This window comes from Heptranchias perlo, chromosome 14, assembly GCF_035084215.1.
Source record: "Heptranchias perlo isolate sHepPer1 chromosome 14, sHepPer1.hap1, whole genome shotgun sequence".
NCBI lineage: Eukaryota > Metazoa > Chordata > Chondrichthyes > Hexanchiformes > Hexanchidae > Heptranchias > Heptranchias perlo.
Genome location: NC_090338.1, coordinates 21,116,471 through 21,137,998, shown reverse-complemented (window position 1 = coordinate 21,137,998; position 21,528 = coordinate 21,116,471). Strand labels below are relative to the sequence as shown.

At 42.4% G+C, this 21,528-nt stretch overlaps 1 protein-coding gene across 1 annotated transcript in view; it reads right to left on the bottom strand.

The window, feature by feature from the left end:
- The window catches only part of tenm2a (teneurin transmembrane protein 2a), a 1,632,827-nt gene that overhangs the window by 1,238,882 nt on the left and 372,417 nt on the right, over nucleotides 1-21,528 (bottom strand). Inside the window, exon 4 of the mRNA XM_067996099.1 lies at nucleotides 8,769-8,905. The gene's annotated coding sequence lies outside the window, so the exon portion shown is untranslated. The remainder of the gene's footprint in view (nucleotides 1-8,768; nucleotides 8,906-21,528) is intronic.

Genomic DNA, 21,528 nt, shown 5'->3' with positions numbered 1-21,528 from the left:
TAAGAGAACAAAACATGTATAATATTTCCAGTTTTCAAACTGACCATGAACAAGGGCAATAGACAGAAAAGGAGTATTAATGTGCGAGCAAAACACTGACCATAGCATATAGCTCATCTTGCCTTTCAAATTTCATTGCACATAATAGCATTTACAGGATTAAGAACATAAGAACATATGAAATAGGAGCAGTTGTAGGCCATATGGCCCCTCAGGCCTGCTCCGCCATTCAATAAGGTCATGGCTGATCTTTGACCTCAACTCCACTTTCCTGCCTGATCCCCATATCGCTTCATTCCCCTAGAATGCAAAAATCTATCTATCTCGGCCTTGAATATATTCAACAACTAAGCATCGACAGCCCTCTGGGGTAGACAGTTCCAAAGATTCACAACCCTCTGTGTGATGAAATTCCTCCTTATCTCAATCTTAAATGGCCAATCTCTAATACTGAGACTGTGCCCTCCAGTTCTAGACTTTCTAGCCATGGGAAACAAACTCTCAGCATCTACCCTGTCAAGCCCCCTCAGAATCTTATATGTTTCAATGTGATCACATCTCATTCTTCTAAACTCTAGAGAGCCCATTCTACTCAATCTCTCCGCAGAAGACAACCCACTCATCCCAGGAATCAATCTAGTGAACCTTCGTTGCACCCCACCGAAGGCAAGTATATCCTTCCTTAGATAAGGAGACCAAAACTGTACACAGTACTCCAGGTGAGGTCTCACCAAAGCCCTGTACAATTATAGTAAGAGTTCCTTACTCTTGTACCCCAACCCCCTTGCAATAAAAACCAACATGCCATTTGCCTTCCTAATTGCTTGCTGTACCTGCATGCTAACTTTGTGTTTCTTGTACAAGGACACCAAAATCTCTCTGAACACCAACATTTAATAGTTTCTCATCATTTAAAAAATATTCTGTTTTTCTATTCTTCCTACCACGGGGGTCGTGAGTCAAGGGGGATGGAATCGGGGGTCAGTCACGGGGCGGGATCAGGGGGCGTCCGCGATCGGGAGGGGGAGGGGTCCATGATCGGGGTGGGGTGGGGGGGGGGGAAGTTGGTGCAGATAGGCTTGTTGCACCTGGGGGAAGCACTCCTCCTCCTCCCGGCCCACAAGCTGCGCCTTTCTAGGCACCTACCTGTTAGTCTCAGGCCTTCTCGCTTCCTTTCACGAGGCGTAAAACAGAAGACCAGGGAATCCCGGCCCCCCCGGGGTTAAAATAGGGAATTAGTGAAAAATGGAGGCCTGAAGCCTACTTGAAAGGTTTTAAGGCCCAATCCGCCTCCTGGGAGCAGGTTGGCCGCCTGCCACTCGTCCCGCCTCCATGAAAACCGGAAATGGGTGGGTTGGGGGCGGGTCTGAAATGGTGGCAATTTTCAATGCCCCCCCGCCACCAACCCACCATTTTTTACTTTTAAAATCGAACCCTTTGTGTCCTCCTCACTGCTTACTTTCCCACCTAGCTTTGTATCGTCAGCAGACTTTGATACATTACACTCGGTCCCTTCATCTAAGTCAGTAATATAGATTATGAAGAGCTGAGGCCTAAGCACTGATCCTTGCGGCACTCCACTAGTTACAGCCTGCCAACCTGAGAATGACCCGTTTATCCCTACTCTCTGTTTTCTGTCTGTTAACCAATCCTCAATCCATGCTAATATATATTACCCCCAACCTCATGAACCCTTATCTTGTGTAACAACCTTTTATGTGGCATCTTATCAAATGCCTTTTGAAAATCCAAATATACTACATTCACTGGTTCCCCTTTATCTACCTTGCTAGTTTACATCCTCAAAAAACTCTAATAGATTTGTTAAATAAGATTTCCCTTTCATAAAACCATGTTGACTCTGCCTAATCATATTATGATTTTCTAAGTGCCCTGTTACCACTTCCTTAATAATGGATTTCAGCATTTTCCTGATGGCAGAGCGATTAAAATCGGGACTGCGCAAGAGGCCAGAATTGGAGAAGCGCAGAGATCTCAGCAGGTTGTAGACCTGGAAGAGATAGGGAGGGGTGAGGCCATGGAGGGATCTGAAAACAAGAATGAAAATTTAAAATGTGAGGCATCGCCGGACCGGGAGCAAGCACAGGGGTGACGGGTGAGTGGGACTTGATACAAGTTAGAATATGGGCAGCAGAGTTTTCGTTGGCTGTAAAGCACTTTGAGACATCCTGCAGTTGTGAAAGGTGTTATACAAGTGCAAGTAGTTCTTTCTTTTAATGGTCTTTACCAAATACAAGGTTCACTGGAAAATCCTGCTGAAAGCATCCCTTTAAAAAAAAAAAAAAATTTCTCCCCTCCTCTCATTGTAATAAACCCCTTTAAAAAGTTGTGGTGTTGAGCTACGATGAACTTTACCATGCTTTGATTTATTCATATTTTTCCTTTAAAATCACCTTTTTAAACAGCAAATACTAATCAAGTTATTAGGGGAATTGAGGAACCAGCTGAAGTAACATCAGCATAGATGGATGTGAGGTTTATACTGAGATCTAATGAATAACCTGGGCACAACCTGTAACTGTGCCAACACAAAATTGACTGGATGCTATCTCAGTGACACAGCTCAATAGGTGGAATATTTCAACTCATGGTGGGATGGTGGGAGTGGAGCAGGAGATAGGGAATGCCAAGTCTGCCACCAAGAAGAAATGCTGACATAAAAACTAACCCAAAACAGATAATGACGCCATCCATAAAATTAAAAACAGTATTTTTAAAAAATGACACTGATGAATATCTTTTCTAATCTGCACTCCATGATGAGACTCATGTCTGTAATTCACTGCCAAGTATCTATTATTCTGTACATAAACCATGTCATTCCTCGATTAGTTTATAGCCTGTAGCTTGCTTCCAAGTGTCCATTGTACTATATATAAACTGGACTGTTCAATTAGATTACAGACTAGAACTCACTAACAGATACCTATTATTCTATATACATGAAGGAACCAAACCCCTCAATTAGATTACAGCCTAAAACTCTCTGCCACATTCCATTGTACTACACATAAACCATTTATAACCCTCAATTAGATTAAATTCTATAACTTACTGCCAAGTCATCTTTATTTATTATATAAACCCTCTGAACCCTCATCCATGCCTTTGTTACGTCTAGACTTGACTACTCCAATGCTCTCCTGGCCGGCCTCCCATCTTCCACCCTCCATAAACTTGAGCTCATTCAAAACTCTGCTGCCTGTATCCTAACTCGCACCAAGTCCCCGTTCACCCATCACCCCTGTGCTCACTGACCAACATTGGTTCCCGATCCGGCAACGCCTCAATTTTAAAATTCTCAATCCCTTCATGACCTCGCCCCTCCCCATTTCTGTAACCTCCTCCAGCCCTACAACCCACCAATATCTATGCATTCCTCCAATTCTTGCCTGTTGCGCATCCCCCGATTTTAATCGCTCCACCATTGGTGGCCATGCCTTTACCTGTCGAGGCCTTAAGCTCTGGAATTCCCGTCCTAAACCACTCTGTCGCTCTACCTTCATTTAAGATGCTCCTTAAAACCTACCTCATCTGTCCTAATATCTCTTTATGTGGCTCGTAATCACATTTTATTTGATAATGCTCCTATGAAGCGCTTTCGGTCGTTTTACTATTTTTAAGACACTGTATAAATGCAAGTTGTTGTTGTTAAATTACGCACTACAGCTCCCTCCCAGATATCCATTATTCTTAATGTGTCAGACCTGAGAATGGTCACTAATAGTGCAAAGGTGAACTTGAGATAACAGCAATTTCTGAGAAAAGCATTTGTTTTTTCTCCTTGGCAAGTGAGCCAGCTCTCACCAGCAGTCAGCTAATTTTGGTCCTTTCTTCTCATGACTAATTGTCCAGTGTCTACAATCCAAGATACTGTGAGCAATGGCTCGCACACATTCATTCTTTTGGCTACAGCAGCAAAGCATTAGCCAATAAGAAACTGCACTGGACCCGAGTGAATCTTTCTAACATTACACACATCACAAAGACTGATGTGGAACAGACAGACCCGAGCATGTTGCTCAAACACGAATCCAGATTAAATCCATACCGCATCATTCACAGCTCGAAATGGAGCAAAAGATAAAAAAATGAAGGTTAAGACTATCGAGGGGGAGAAAAACTAGAATTAGTTACAGATGATGCCGTTTTCAAACAGACATTCTCCACCTGCCTGTGAACAGTTGCATGCCCATGGGCTCAATTTTCCTAAGAATTTTCATCCCTCCTCTCACCCAAATGCTACTAGCTATTTTGACACAGTATAGCAGTGCACATACAAGGCTATTGATTTTGCACTAGCAAGTTTAGCTGAGTCATGGGAAAACTGGGGACAGGTTATTGAATAAATATTTTTTTTTGCCTGGTTTAAGAAAACACCTTCAAGGAGAGGCAGCTGAAGCCATATCCACAATGGGGTAGCATCCAGAGCACATTCCTCTGGTATTAAGAAGGGGAGGCTAAATTGCAACTTCTCCATTCAGCCCCACTTTACTGATGACACAGATGTCCCTTCCTCCTCGGAACATTAGACGGTAAAATTCAAAATGTTGCATGAATTAGCTTATGAGAGGAAGACCAATTTTGTAATGGAGCAGTTACTATTTTCAAGAGGTTTAATACTAGTTGTCATTCTGCAAAATTCAAGGAATTTGCTCACTTCTGTGAAACTCAAATTACTTTTTATCCCCTTCCTCCTCCCCTACCCCCAAATATAACAGAAGCCTCCTTTTGGATGTTTGGCCTTCTATATGAACAAGATCCTTTATTCAAAAAACCCTAGACCGTCAAAACACTTTGAGGATGATGGCTTCTAAATATAGAGGAACAGTTTATACGCTTATACGACTCATAGGATTACGAGTGAAAGAGAGATTGTTGGAGAATGACTTATACACAGGAATAGTTATAAAACCCACATTTTATTGGATACATTTGCTTCACATCAGTTTAATTTAAGCTCCAGAATTTACTCAGCCATCTCAGAGATCCTGTCCAACTAGACAAAGCTAGCATTTATAGCATCAGCAGTAAATGGGATTTGCGGTAGGTAATTTAAACAATGACCAACGGTTGAGCGAACAAAAAGGACAGGTAAAGAAAGGAAATATAAACAAAGGATAAATCTGCTGCAGTTTAACAGACTGTATAGAGTTTGAGATTGTGCCAAACTAAATTACAGCAGTACAGATTTACAAAGGCCAGTTAGGAATTATGATGAAGCATAGCTCAGAAGAGAGAATGTTCCAAATGGAGAAAATGGTAAAAAAATTAAGTGGCAAAGCGGTGTGATACAAACATACAAAAACAGCTGGTCCATCTGGCCCGTCCCATTCAGATATATGTAACCTACATGCACCATCAACCGCAACCCCTCACCCACCATCCCAGTCATGCTATCTCCAGGGAGAGACAAAAAAACGACAGAGAAAAAATCTTAAACCAATTTAGAAAAAGACTACAGAATGCTCCTCTCCTACCCCTGAAAACAATCAAGTGAGCCTCTGGAGACCGATGTCACTAATCCCCGTTAACCTATCCACTTTCTATAACTTGGGATGACAACAGAGCTCATCCAGCTCCCTTTTGAAGGCCTGTAGCAAGTCCATATTGACTGCATGTTCTAGAGGTTAATGACTGTGAAAGCAAATACTTCCTGCAATCTAACCTAACTCTATGTTTTCTTATTTTGTACTGATGTCCCCATGTCCTCTCCTCTTTATCTAGCTCAATTAATCTAACAACCCAAATAGAATGTATTCCCTTCATCATTTTGAAGATCTCAATCATATTTTCTCAAAGACTATGTTTCTCCAGTGAAAAAAAGCCCCATTTCCCTGAGCCCATCCTGATTACAGAGTAGACATCATTCTGTTGGTCCTCCTCTGAACCTTATCCAGAGTCTCAAAATCCCCGATTTGTGAGGAGACCAAAACTCCATATAGTATTTTAAATGTGAATGTTCCAAGGCCTTATATAGGGTAAGTACTATATTTCTAGTCATGTAGAAGAAACCAAAGTGAAGGGGTAGATAACCAGTTCTTAAACAAGTCTTTGTTAAGAAGCTAAGCTTGAGTACGACACATCACAGCACTATCCCCTCACCTGTGGGACGCAAATTCAAATCCAGTACAGACTGATGGGATGAAAATCTCCACATACTGCTGACTGCAAATTGGATACGTTCAGTCCAGTCTCAACCTGGTTTCTGCAGGATTTCAATGCAAACTGCAAAACTACCTGTAACTCGACACTAATTAAAATCTCATTCAGAGTGGCCAAAAGCATGTTTACTTCAGCAAATGTAAATGCCACATTGGTGAGTCAGGGGTGCTTCAGATTATTGAGGCAGAGTTGAGACTTCTGGTCTGTGTTAAACCTGTGGAATATCTGATTTGGAAGAGCTCAACACCAACTTGTATCAAAGGCACAAACTGTCAACAGTCATGCCATTTTTAAACCGTGATCAAAATCTCAAGGGAAATAAAATTTCACTGATTTGTCTTAAAATTTACAAATGATACCTTATTCCTGTGTTTACAGATTGATATTGTAACTTGGTATTTTCTGTCATGCATTTCACTGCCATCATCAACCCCAAAACCAAGGATTTCAGCGATCAAAAAATGTTGCAGTTAATGTCACCGGATGTGATGAGATCATTACATCCTCTGGCCTCTTCTGTAGGCAAACAAAAATAAAGAGGGGTGGGGAGGGGGGCATTTCCCTCATGCATTATGTACAACAAATCACAAACCCAAAAATGGCATCATAATTTCATTGCACATCAAATAGAGTAAATCACTCCTCCACCTCTTGCGAGGACTTTTGCCAAATTTCTGCAGCTCAACATGGAAGAACAGCAGTTTCCAGCCTACCACAGACTACTAGCTTCTTTCCTTCAGGTTAAAGACTGAAAGTTCAACGCATATTCCAGCAAGCAACCTTTAAAGTTGAACATAAAACATTTCAAATACACATTCCATTTGCAGACCTCTTTCAATGGCCTTGATACAAATGCTATCAGATTCAGCAATGATGTAAAAATATCAATGACATGATGGTGATTATTCTTCAAATGAGAAAAAAAAAATTACATGTTGCACCTGCGTTCTTTTAATCCTCCCATGAATATGGTTGGAAGAGCTGATCTTTGTTTATTTACTGTTTCCAATTTTCAAGCAGTAAACTCGGATACGTGCTACCTTGGAAGTTCAAACCCAAGGTTATCGCTATGCCAATGAAAGGGTCAAACATAGATTAAATTGATTTGATTTACCAGTTGATCCCATCCATTATTGAAGGTGAAAACTACAGAAAGCACCGCAATCTCTTTTTAACTTTAATGCCTCAAGTCTTTATTTAGGTAGCTTACTTCTAACTTTTTCCTTACCATTTTCTCCCAACAGGAGAGGAAATAGCAGCCAGCTTTGAGCTGCTGTAGCAAGCAGGAAACCCAAGCAACATCTTGGCCTGTTGACTATTTTTGTGTTCCTCCCCCCATCCTCCAGCATGGAAAATGCTAGACTTATCTCCAGGGCCTCCTTTCCATCTTCCCCCCTTGTTGGACAATGCAGATGAGATCAGAAATTCGTCATGACACTGTGGGGATGATAATATTGCAACAGGTGCCTGATGTGCTGGATTAAGTCAGGCACCCACTCCCCAGAAAAGTGGATGCAGAGGCTCGAAGCCTACAATGTGCTGGAAAATTCAGCTGCTGCAATAGAATGTCAGGCATAAAAAGAGTTCATTAGGCCATGAATTGTACTTAAATGAAGCACATACTTCATAGTGTTGTTGGAGTGTCTAAGCAATGCTGAAACTGCATAGTGGCCATAGGGAACAGGCTCTGAAGCGGAATAATTTAGGCATTTCTGCCTGGGCCCCCCCAAGCACCCTTTGCCCTCTGGCACTGGTGCCCCCTATGGCCTCACTTGCTTACCCCCCCTTCCCCATTGAAGGAAAATGCCAGTGCATAACAGACTGCCAGCAGTCCTTCATTGGCTGCTGGCACCTGATAAAACAGCCTTGGCACTCCCGGAAAGATACGCCCAGAGCACCAGTAAAATGATGCATTTGGCAGATCATGCACATCCATTGGTTAGCCATTTATGTGAAGACACATGTAACACCTGCACAGTGCCAGTGGGACAGTACTTGGACCACATTAACTGCCCTGGTTTGTCAGTACTAAGATGTAACATGACACTTTTTTCCTTAAACAGAGCTCAAACAATTCGAGTACCATATAGTCAAATCATTTCACATGACAGAAATCCTCATTCTAAAGCCAGACTTTAGTATAGAAGAATAGCAATTGAGGTAGAATTAACAGCAACAAATACAGGAGATGAACATTTGTAAAAATGGGATCAAGTCCTCTGCATTTATTACTGGTCAGTTCACTGCCAAGAAAAATAATGCCTGCTTTCTTGTAGTGACATAAGAACATAAGGCATTATGGGTGGATGTCTATCCAATATCTACAGACAGCACCCATTCTCAAAGAAATACATGCCTTTGGTTAACAGCTAGCACAGATCATACAGCAAGGTTGAGCAACACAATCTCCGGTCTCAGTGAAACAACTAACTTCCCTCAAAAATACAAAAATTATCAGGTCAAGGTTGAAAAATTCCACAGTAGCCTGTAGCAAGGCAACACAACTACCAACTCTTCAAACCATTCTCTATGTTCAATCAACAATGTGACATACACTTGGCTAGTTTAAGGCAGGTCATTACCTGTGGGCGTGTTTGGCCTTCAGTACTGAATGTAAGATGGATATCCTTTCACGTATAAAGTGCCACAGAAAATGGTCCACCTTCGATTGTCACAGTCTTCCTTCCTTCCTTCCGTCTTTGTCCTTAACTCAATTGACCTGTAACATATAAAAAGACAAGGTGACTAAGAATAGGTCTAAAATGCAACTAGACTTTCTTCAGCACAAGAAGAAATGGCAGATATTAAAAATATACATAATGAAAACATATTTTCTCCATTGGCTGTTCTTGAAAGTGGTCTGATGGGCTGTGCAGTAAAATATTGCTTTTCTATCTTTTCTCTCATCTATTTAACATTGAAACCAACTTTCCTGTTTGGTGTTGCAAATTCAATGAATGTTCCCTCTATTTGGAAACATTACAGCAGGACAGACATGACAGATAATCTTAAGTGTTGCTCATCGTTTCCTGATGGACGAGAAATACGCCTTCAAAGGCTTGCCAGAGTTTTTGCCCAATCTTCAAGTCATGCCAAAGACATGAGTGACTTCTTTGTTTCTCACCCACATATTCTGGTTGAAAGGAGGGCAAAGGGCATCAGTACTGTTCCTCAGTGATAAAAGCAAACCCCCCACCCCACCACCACCACCTGAGTCCCATCACCAGTTTGGCTTCCTACCTTAAGACACAATGGAAGAGACATGCATCAAGAACAGAAGTCACATTTATTTTGATCCCTGTGGAACGGTAAAGCTCGATGAAGTGAGCAGCTTTGCTAACGAATGTGCTTAGAAAGATCTCCAAGAAAATGAAGATTGTCTTTAAAACCCCATCACAGCATAACGTTTACAGAATGTGCCGCTGATAGTGCTTTATCAGTTATTTGTTGAGAATGGCTGGACATTGAGCAATTTATTTTCTTTCCCATTAGGCATTCTAACCAACAATGTCACACTCAATCTGGCCTCTAACAGGTGCAAGATGCACCCAGAGACATGTCTAATTTTCCATTCCATTCAACTGTCCCTCCCTTCCTCTTCCTGTACTCTTGCAGTTCAGAATCTTGTGTTGGTGGGGGAGAAGGAGGGTAAAGTAACATAAAACTGGAGCTGTAAACTCATTTTGAAAAGAAAAAACTAAAAAGTGTCAGTTTTGTTTTTAGTTTTACTGACAACAGACATAGTTGAGCAGCACTGTGTGATAATCCTTCTGGTCAAGTAAGATTTCATGCCTTTTCTGTGTACCAGTAATACATTCTCACAAAATCAATAAAATTATATAGAAACCTCGAGATTCAGAAAACACCATTTCATTTATTATTTATTTTTCTTAACACTGAGCTTTATTGCACATTAATAGGAACTCCTGGTGGTTGTTCGCAATGGGTCGAGTGTAATAACCTTACAATTAGTCAATTACAAAATAATGAGCTGGCAGTTACCATGGTGAAATGATTTGGTAACTGTTGCAGGAGTCAGTCCTACAGTACAAAACCTATACAAAACGATTGCATGGAAACATTAAACCAAATGCCCTCCAGGTTAGTGAGTTTTAATGGTGCACAAAATTAAAATGCAAGTCTGACAGAATAGATTCTAGAAGCACAACACTCCTGGAATGGAATTAACTTCATCATCAACAGTAAGTTCCCAATTTCAGTCAGGACTGATTGAGAGTTGGAAAAAATGGGTAAAAGGGGCTCACGTTCCAAAAAAGGCAAAAAAAATGAAATAGGGATCTGAGTAAGCTCATGCCGTTGTTAGGCTCCTCGTAGATTATAGTGTCTTTTGTATATTTGACAATCATCATGTAAAATCCCTCAAATTATGTTTTGGGGAGAAACCTTATGTCAACGTATATATTCCGATTAAAATTTTTGACATTACAAAAAAAAGACAGTGAAATAAATGGGTGATCTGAAAATAAATGCTTAAATAGACTGATGATTGTGTTAACACATGGTGCACTCTTGTGAAAAAGATGACTGTGAATTTCTGAAAGGCATACAGTGATTAAACATGTTTTTTTCCTTAGGAATACTGCTTTCAGTAATTAATGCCTGTTCCAGGAACACTGCTTCTGACTCTTTCTGGACTCAGAAATTTAACATTCCTGCGAAAAAAAAGTCATTTAATTTTAACTCAATTCAAGTGAGTTTGAATGAGATAAGCAATTGTTTTTTTTAAAAACAGAAAACCGAGATAAAGATTTTCTAGTTCTCAAATGTTCTAATCTCCCAAGGGTGGTGACTCGTTCACGGATACGATTCTGCAGGTATTGACAGCCCTTTGGTACTTTGAACCAAGTGAGACCTTTCTTTGTATGTCAGTGGGCTTCATCAAAATGGAGACCTATTATAGCCAGTTCCAATCCTGTTTCCTCCTGATGTTCACACAGGTCCAACTTCTAGCAGAGGTCTTTGGACAGTATCAGCAGTCGAATTGCCAGCAATGGGCAGCACTCAAGAGCAGGTGACATCATTATGACACCCTGGTTGAGATGACCCATTAGCTCCCCTGATCACTCAGTGTGCACATGTACTGTCTGGTGTGGCACTGTTTTATGCAAATCAGACTGCCAAAGTCAGCTAGGCCAATAGTGGTGCAATACAACTGGTCATAGTGTCCCTGGAGAAGGGAAGCATCAAAAAATAAATCAGCCCGGGTTCCAACTACTTACTGCCTCCAGTGGAACCTTGAGCATGTTCAGACATCAAGGGAAAGACAGTTTTGGGTTCAGCTGTGAACCCTCCAATTTTTAATCTTTGGCCAATTTTCTCCGTAAATGGTTCAACCCCTCCCATCCTGAATTGTTGAGCCCTTACTGAGGTGCAATTGCACAGAGGCTGCCAGCCCTCTGATACCTTACCCAAAAGGCCGACATTCACAGAATAATCTGCTGACTCATCTTTTCACATTAGAAACCTAACCTCATTGTGTCCCCAGCCAACATCCTATTGTCCATTTCTTATGTCAGCAGACAGTATTCGGGAACAAGGACCCTGGCCAATTATTTTCCTGTTCAAGCCAAGGACACCGAGTCCAAATGTATGAATGCCTACTGTTGCCGCAGCTGGGATCAGCTAACTCAGCACAGGCCAAAGCAGAACCTAAGGGCTTCCTGGTCTGAACCATCTGGAGGAAAGATAGTCCCTATGGTTGAATAGACTACAAACATCTAAGGCTCACTCATGAAGAATGGCCTCTTGGGCTTGAGAGTCAGTGCCTTCAGGAGAGCAGAGAAAATTGGGAAATCGTTTTTTTTTAAAAACAGATTATGTAAGTAACCAGCTGGTCCGTAGTTTACAGACGTATAATTTTACAGTGCATTACTATTAAAAGAAGGCTGTTTTCTGTCTCCTTCCTTTCGCCTGCTGTCTATCTGACTAACAGATCAAAGGGCAAAGAAAGTCTCTGAGGTGGTACCGTCAGTTTATTATCATCTGATTTGGAATTCTCTTTCAAGGTTTTAACAACAAGAGCCCAGGTGCATTGTACATTAACAACCTGCATCTCAAATACATGGAGATTCATTGGAATTGTTGTCGAGCATTTTCCTTCCCTGAATTTGATAATAATTAAACCTAGCATGTACCCTGATATCTGACTACTCCATCTGGCTTTAATTTGCCTCTGGTATTAAGGAATCTATAGACTCAGGGGTCTCCTTATTTTTCCCTACTTGACTAATGTAAAGTTTGTAGCAGTCTTTGATTAATACTTTAAAGATTTAGCTCTTTTTAATTGTGGTGTTTTTTTTTTTAAAAAAAGATTTCAGCACTTTCTCATTTTAAATGAAAAACAACTGTGATCAGCGAACCAGAAGCTACCGTGGGGAAAATGATGCAGCTCAAGGTTTAAGTAGAAGAGAAAAGCATGACAGATCTCAGGGTAATTATGGGCAACACAGTACGAATAAATAAATCTGAGCTGCACTTCAGCTTAATTGTACCTTATTTCCTGTCTCTTTCCAACCGTTTCTACCTCATTGACATTACATAATCTTTGTAGACTGTGTGACATATTCTGTCTAGTGTCTGCTAGTTGTACAAATAACACCAATAAGGAATCAGGACTGGAAAACAAAGCTTTTGCTACTAAAAGGGATTCTTTCCCACTTTTTTCCAATATCCACCCATCATTCCCGGACAAAAACGGCAAGTCATATGACTTGGTCGCGGGTGTCTCCTAATGGTGCTGTGTACCCGGACTGCTGGAGACGTGCAGGAGGAGATATTGGGCGGATTTCCCCTCAATCTCATATTTTGGGGGTGGGGGAGGGTGGGGCTCATGTCTCAGTTCAGCAACGCCTCCCCCAGTGATCCCATCGTGAGCATGAAGTCGCTGTATTGAGGAATCCTTCCGCTCCACCTTGAAATTAGTTGGTCATGAACAACGTACTCACCAGCTGAAATGATACTTTCTGTGCCTTATGTTTCTTAAACCAGAGATCAAATCAACTCAAAATTAGTGTTGTGGCCCTGATTCACAATCTTCTCAAGTGAAGGGACAAATTTGCAGCAGCAAAAACATGCCTTTAACATACCCCTCCCTGGCCACTGTCTCAGGCTGAACCAGACTGTTTGCAACCTCGAGCTGAGCTTCCAACCCCATGTCATCCCCATCACCAAGGCAGCCTACTTCCACCTCCATAACATCACCAGTCTCTGCCCCTGCCTCAGCCCATCTGCTGCTGAAACCCTCGTCTATCCTTTTGTCACCTCCAGACTCAACTATTCCAATGCTCTCCTGGCTGGTCTCCCGTCTTTCTCCCTTCATAAACTTAAGCACATCCAAAACTCTGCCGCCCGTATCCTAATCTGCATCAAGTCCCATTCACCCATCACCCCTGTGCTTGCTGACCTACATTGGCACCCGTTCTCCGAATGCCGCCATTTTAAAATTCTCATCCTCGTGTTCAATTCCCTCCATGGTCTTGCCCCTCCCTATCTCTAACTTCCTCCAGTCCTACAACCCTCTGAGAACTCTCCATTCCTCCAACTCTGGCCTCTTGTCCATCCCCCACTCCCTTCACCCCACCATCGGTAGGCGTGCCTTCAGCTGTCTAGGCCCTTAGCTCTAGAATTCCCTCCCTAAACCTCACTGCCTTTCTACCTCTCCTCCTTTAAGATACTTCTTAAAACCTCTCTCTTTAACCAAGCTTTTGGCCACCTGTCCTTATGTGTCCTTCTTTGGCTCAGTGTCAACTTTTGTCAACTCCTGTGAAGTACCTTGGGACATTTTACTATGTAAGTTGTTGTTGTAGCTAAAGAGTAACTATTTCCTCTGGTGAAGGAATCCAGAACAAGAGGGCATATTCTTAAAATTAGATCCAGGCCATTAAGAAGTGAAATCAGGAAGCACTTTTTCCACAAAATGTATTGGAAATCTGATCGATAAATTTTTGTTAGGTAAGAGAATTAAGGGATACAGAGCAAAGGTGGGTAAATGGAGTTGAGGTACAGATCAACAGTGATCTAATTGAATGGCGGATTAGGCTCTAAGGGCTGAACGGCCTACTCCCATTGCTTTGTTTCCAATGAAAATTATAATGTTAAGGCACTGGACCAGAATACGAGACACATTTCTCACTTCTACAAGTGGAAGTGTTGGCCTATAAAATTAAGAGAGGCAATAGCAGTGGCTTTGTGTTTTGTTGGGATGAGGAGTCAGTTGGCACCTTGTAACAATATTCCAGGCAGTAGGACCCCCTGTGAGTTGACAGAATAACCTTATTATTAACAAAATGAAATCCAGAGACAGCCATAAGCTATAAGAGTTCAAATCATACTTTTACATGCAATTAATTTTGAATTTCCTTCCTTCAGTTTTGTAAAAATGCTCCTTTCAGTTCTGTAGTCTGTAGATACAAATTAATTTTGTCTTGCAAAAAAGCTGTATTGATTTTGGTTGTCAAGTGTTGCTAATGCACATCATGACAGGCATCATGAATCACAGTTATTTTGCCAGTAGCTCATTTTCTTCCTTTTTATATTTGACAAAATTTGTAAGTGGACCTTCAGTAACTGACAGTTTCTTCCATTACTGTATCGTACTTCACTGTTCCAATCCTTTTCCACAACTTACTCATTCTCTTTTCCCCTCCATACCCATCTTGGCCACTTCCCACATTGTTTGGAGGTTGGGGTAATGCAGCTCACAGACAGTGTTCCGAGGCAACTCTTCAATGATTGACTAAGCTGGTGTGGAAAGAGAGAGGCTTTTCCACCTCCCCCAGACAGGCTTTCCCTCACTCTTCGATAGGGAATGGCCAAGATGGATTGCCATTGTGACAGTGTGACTGACAAGTTACAGATACAGCATTCTTACGTTTGGACTTTTGGCTGATAACGCTCCTGTAAAGCGCCTTGGAACGATTTTACTGTGTTAAAGGCGCTATACAAATGCAAGTTGTTGTTGTTGACATCTGATTGCTGTTCGATGAAATTTTGAATTTTTACATTAAATATGTGCATTCTGGTTAATTTTAAAACACTTAACTTCAGCAATGATAAATTTTGAATCTAAAAAAATGATTCTGGATTTATTCGTGGTCTGCTTCGCCTGTTAACTATCACTCTCCCAAAATCTAGCTGAGGGGCCATTCTGCTCTCTTCTTAGAGCTACCTCCTCCCCTTAACGGAGAACCTCTCCACTTTTTGCAGATGAACTCTTCCTTTGTAATCTCTCCCGGTGCACCAGTGGCACTCTCGCAACTAACCCCCATACTCAGTTCAGAGAGAAACTTGCTCCTCTAACCTTTCCCATTTCACAGAGGTACACTCCTCCTTTAAGTCGGTGGAGCACACCCTCAGAGCAAGCAACAGCGTTCGGTATGAACTGTAGGTGGGTCCCGCAGTGAGAGGAACATAGGGCAGAATCAAGGCAAGGTTAAGCCAGGCCTTTCACTACAGTATTAAACCCTGGTGGGTCTCAGATACTGGTTACTATATCAGCAGCTTTAGGATGAAGTTTCTCCATCAGCTTTATAGGACCCAAAATGATTTCTTTGCATTCAGTCCATGTTTGAGCCACTGTTTCAGCAACACAAAGTAGTAATAAAGAGAACGGTAATTTGTATCTAACATTCTTCTCCAGCTAAGTGCAACTGAATGAACACATCAATATAAAATGTTATATTTATGAGGTTAATTCACTCCTCAGTCACACACTCCTTATTATTTGTGCCATCAGTGCTTGTTTTTGTCACTAATCACACTATTGCCAATTTCAAGATGTTTCTGCAGTTCACAAACGGTGTTTGATATTTTCTTAGTGAATTACAGGATCAGCGCTGACTGCTCCAGCCCTTTAGGTGAGGAACAGAGGGCTCGATTTGACAATGGTGGCAGGTTGGCAGCAGGGGGGGGGGGTGCGCGTGGCAAATACGCATGAACAAAACTTACCGATTCCGGCACATTGACGATGATTAACGTCCTCTCCGGGTTTCGCGCCCGGCAGCTGGTTGCCGTCAGGAGCTGCAACGCTAAGGTGGTGGGGGGGGAGGGGCGTCGAGAAGGAGCGAGAGCAAGATGGCATCCAGCGCTGGACTGGGAGGGAGAGGGGAAGATCGGGGGCTGGACTGGAAGACCGGGGGCGGGGGGGGGGGGGGGGGAGGGAGGGAGGTGAAGAGGGGGACATCGGACGGGGGGAGGGGGGTGGTGAAGAGGGGGACATCCCCTCCCGGCAATTAAAGCCGGTGGGACTTCTGTTTTCGGGTCGCCTGCGCGCACATGTGGGTCCCTGGGAAACTCGGAAGTCGGCGGGTTGGAGCTGGCTCCTGAACCTGAACGGGATTTCCACGATTTTCGGAGCCCCCCACCCCCAATGCACCCGCAATTACCTCCTAAAATCATCCCCAGAGTGTCAACGATCTCCTGCTCCGATACCTTGGGGCAGTTTATGGTGCGTGTCTGTCTGCATCCCCCAGTAATGCCTCATGAGTTAATATCCTATTACCATTCACTCAGTGAACATGCACCACAAAAAAAAATTACTTTTTTGTTTAGTTTAAACTTGCAATAAACAGAAGGCTCACTGGCGCGGTGAATAAAGGTGTGGTGTGATACTGGGCCCTATATATCACATTTGGGGCAGTGGTGGGCTACAATTGTTTTCACTGCTCCTGGACTAAAAGCTGAGTGTAGAGGGGAGGAGGAGGGTTGGGGATCAGAAAGTGTTCCTGTTCCTGATTGATGTTCAGTGATTACTGCTAGAATGTAAACCTATGGGTATTGGGGTAGGACAGCACTGCACTTGGCTGTGATGCTGTTATGGATGAATATCCTGCTGACAGTCACTGACTGGGCAAACACACAAGGAATGGGTGCTGGGGGATTGCGATTCTGTACCCCAGTAAGAGTCAATACTTTCAGGAAAGTAGGACATAAGAGTGGAGAGGAGAAAAAAACACTGCAGAATGACATGATTTGTACTGAAAAATCATCACCTCACTTGTCGATAATGATGGGTATTCTACTCATCCTCTCTCCTCAAAATTGACACAAACCCCTGTTACTGGCTGGAATTGTCTGAGAAAGACAAAAAGTCCTTGCTGACTGCATCCCCTGCAGGAGCGAAATACAGCAGCAGACATGCAGAAGGATTAATCAATGCCACATACTGCTGGCCAAAGTACCGTCCAACACCTTTATGGCTCAGGAAGGACAACAGCTCCATCATGTTCTGGAATTAAATAGTTCTCACTTGCCAAATTTCTTGTACCTTCTCAGCATCAATGGAGATGATTCACAACAGATCCTTATTAGTTTAAATAGACATTTAAATTGTCATCGTCATAATTCAGGTTTCAAACTGTGAGATTACACAGAAAGTTCTGACACACGGTTTTGCAGCAGTTTCAATCCAGTTTATAGTGGGCATTAGTCTGTAGTACAACAATTAACCATGACTCACTACTGAATATGGTTCTATATTGGGGGTTAACTGCTGAGGGAACATTAAGGAAATGAAATCCTCCATCCATCGCATGCTTCGTCCCACCTTGAATGACTTGATTACTAAATTGAGAAACCTAGATGAAGGGTCACATCATTGGATGCAAGGAAACCAGGAATTGCAGAATGCTAGGAAAGAAAAGTCAGAATAGGAGATGGTGCCATGAGTTGAAATTTCAACATAGTGTGGATGAAGACACAGAACTAATTTATAGCACAGATACAAGCCATTCGGCCCAACTGATCTATGCCATCATTTATGCTCCACACAGGCCTCCTCCAACCCCTTTTCATCTAATCCTATCAGCATATCCTATTATTTTTTCCCTCATGTGCTGATCTAGCTTCCCCTTAAATGCATCTATACTATTTGTCTCAGCTACTCCTTTTGGTAGTGAGTTCCACATTCTTACCACTCTTTGGGTAAAGAAGTTTCTCTTGAATTCCTTATTGGATTTATTGGTGTCTATCTTATATTCATGGCCTCTAGTTCTGGTCCCCCCCACAAGTGGAAACATCTTCTCTACGTCTACACTATCAAACTGTGCAGGAGCGTATAGGGGTTAGGAGAAACATTGAAGAAAAATTTAGTAAGAACACTAATGACCATAGTAGTAATGATGAAGTAGAGAAACGGAAGAAAGATTATAACGGAGAGCGGATGGTTAGAAGCTAGAAGCGAGAGAAGGTTCATCTAGCAGGTGACAAGATTTTCTTTTTATACCTTGTCCAAGTGCGGGAGAGTGATGCGAAAAGAACATCCCAGATATGAAAGCAATATTCATGCCTTAGGTTTTATATGGAGCTAAGAGTTGTTGAGTGGAAGAGAAGTATTTGTGACATGAAAAAGGAAACAAAGTTTCTTGGAAGCAAATTGAGCCACGGTGGAGATGTGGGAGTTTCATCTAAAATGAGAGAAGATTGATGAATCCAAGAATGTCACTGGGATGAAGGAGGCAGCTTGTGGTTGAACCCATGAGATTTAGATGAAACAGTAACTCCGAAGAATTGAAAACAAGATTTTAATTGAAGAGCGTGGAAGAGATGAAGGTCTAATGATTCAACTGTGATGCTGCAAGAGGAATGAAGGTAGTATGCACTGAGGTCGTGCAATCTGAAAGAAGCTGATAAATGCAGAGTGGAATCATCAGTGAATCAGCAGACAGGGACAGTGGAGGTGGTCATTGGTGTGGATAAGAAATCATGTGTCCTAGAACAATTTAGAGCTCATATGTGACTCACAAAGAGCACAAAAAGTATCTCACCAAAATAAAACAGACTTCACAGCAGGTCCTTAACAAGTGGGGTACATCTATCTTCTTTTAAAAGTAATCACTGTATCGGCTGAAAAGCACTGAATAACTGAACGACTGAAATAAAAAGACTCCAGTCATTCTCATGGGAGAAGCTCCTGTCAAATTAAAGAGATCCCTGACAGAAATACCATAGCCATCAACCTGACTGTACCAGTACCTGATTCAAGGGAAAGGCAGCCCACTCCCTCACTGCTCCCCACGGACTGCCACAAGTATTCATTTCACAGCACTGATGAGTGGGGGTCTCAAATCTTCTGATGTGCATTGAAAGAAAACTAGTAAATTTGAATGAATTGATACAATTTGTTATTCAACAGCCAGATCCACAGCTCCCATTGCTGTGAAAATGAAATTAAAAACATTCAAAAGTCAGAATGCTTTTCCCCCACAATATTTATTCTATTCCCTCGCACTGATGGGCTCAACATTGCTTCCCAGCTGGTTTCTCTGATGAGGTAATCAGCACTCATGATTTCGACAAAAATATTCGATCAGAATAAAAATAAACAATGTTAAAACATATCTCTATTTCCAAAGTGGTCTGAATAGAGGAACTCTTTCTTTTGACTAGCAGTGACTAAGCGAAGCAGTCACGACTACTTGCAGCTGAAAACTGCAACAAACAGCGGTTTGAAAACTCCCCAATGACTGACTGTGACATCATAAATGGGGCTAGTGGCTGTGCAAAAGACTTTGAATTCATGATGTGACTGCAGGGGGGAATTCTGCTTAACATGCCTGTTCCCAGGCTGCCTCTAACCAGCAGTTTTGAAGAATAAAGAAACACAGGAACAAGGGACAACTGAGAGGCAACAATAAAGATACAGGCAATTCCCTTTGTAACATTTTAGAATTATGTGGAAATTCAGATACACAACAGTTCCTCTGTTTTTTTTAAAACAAAAATATCACCAGTGTCAGCCACCGTAGGGGGTTGAAAAAATGCAACAAAAAAGTGTTTTGAAGAACTCTCTCCCACTGGCTTCTGCACTAGATTTATAAAGAAGATTCCCCTTTTGTTCTCAAACACTTGCCTCCAAATCACCACCACTGGAGCTGCTGTATTTCAATCTGATGAATGCAAATTAGTGTTCAAATATGATAATGCATCTTATTTTATGCAGCAGCACTGCAGAGATTAATTGTAAACATTATTAATTATGACACTTGATGTTAAATCAACTGTGAAACTAATATAAACATCATGGTGCGTAATTGTGTGCATTGCGCTATTGAGACAGAGACACAAGAAAACATTAGCAACTCCTAACTATTTGATATGTGACAGCATTTCATCAACAATCTTACAATCAACAGCACAGGCCTTTTAAAAAATCAACTCAGGTCGATGGCCTTTGTCCCATCAGAGCAGTGACTGTAGTGCAAGGCAGTACCTAGCGATTTGAGAACTTATTTTCTGCTGTGAACCTCATTTCATTACTCTGTACATGAGCACATGAGAATGGATGCTGCACCATAGGAGAAAGTGATCCATTGAGCAATACTGACCCACATGGCTCAATACAGCCATAGATCAGCGATGAACAGCCACTCCACCAACTCGGGAGTTTAGATCATGACATCATGGGCTCAATTTTAGGGGGAAATTACAGATGCGTTGGGGGCGGGGGAGCTCCGAAAACCGTGGAAATCCCTTTCAGCTTCGTAAGTCGGCTCCAACCCGCCGACTACTGAGTTTCCCAGGGACCCGCCTGTATGCGGGCGACCTGAAAACGGAAGTCCCGTCGGCAATTAAAGCCGGCGGGATGACAGTTAAAGAGCCAAATGTACCTCTTTGAGGTACTTAAGGCACTTTACTTGTGACAGATGAAGTAATTGTAATGAATTTTAACTTACCTGGGAGGCTTGCCCACCGCTTCTGATTCACACCTGATGAAACCAGGCTGGATCAGGGAAAAAGGAACTAAATAAATTACATAAAACCATAGAAGGAAGTTAAAACACAAAATGAACCTATCTTTGCACCCTGCTCTGATGTCCCCCTCTCCGATCTCCCCCTCTTCACCCCCCTCCAATGTCCTCCCAATGTCCCCCTCTTCACCCCCTCCCCCGATGTCCCCTTCTTCGCCCCTCACCCCCCCCCCCCCCCCCCACCCCTGGTCTTCCAGCCCAGTGCCAGATGATGTCTCACTCTCTTTCTTTCTCTCCCCCCCCCCCCCCACCTCGCGTTGAAGCTCCTGACGGCAGCCATCCTGTCAATCAGGCTGGTTGCCGGGCGCAAAACCCCGAAAGGACGTTAATCATCAGCAATCAACATGCGATCGCATCGGAAACGGTAAGTTTTGTTCATGCAGGTTTGCCACATGTACCTTCACCCACCCTCCCCCGCAGCCAACCTGCCACCATTGCAAAATCGACCCCCATGTGCTTACACATCCTCTCCACATTGCCTAATCTTAATGCACCTAACCCTTTATAGCCTTTTTCCTTCTCCAAAGCAGTCATTTTCTAGTACCATGGTAGGTGTGAGAGTTTTGTTCTTTTTTTT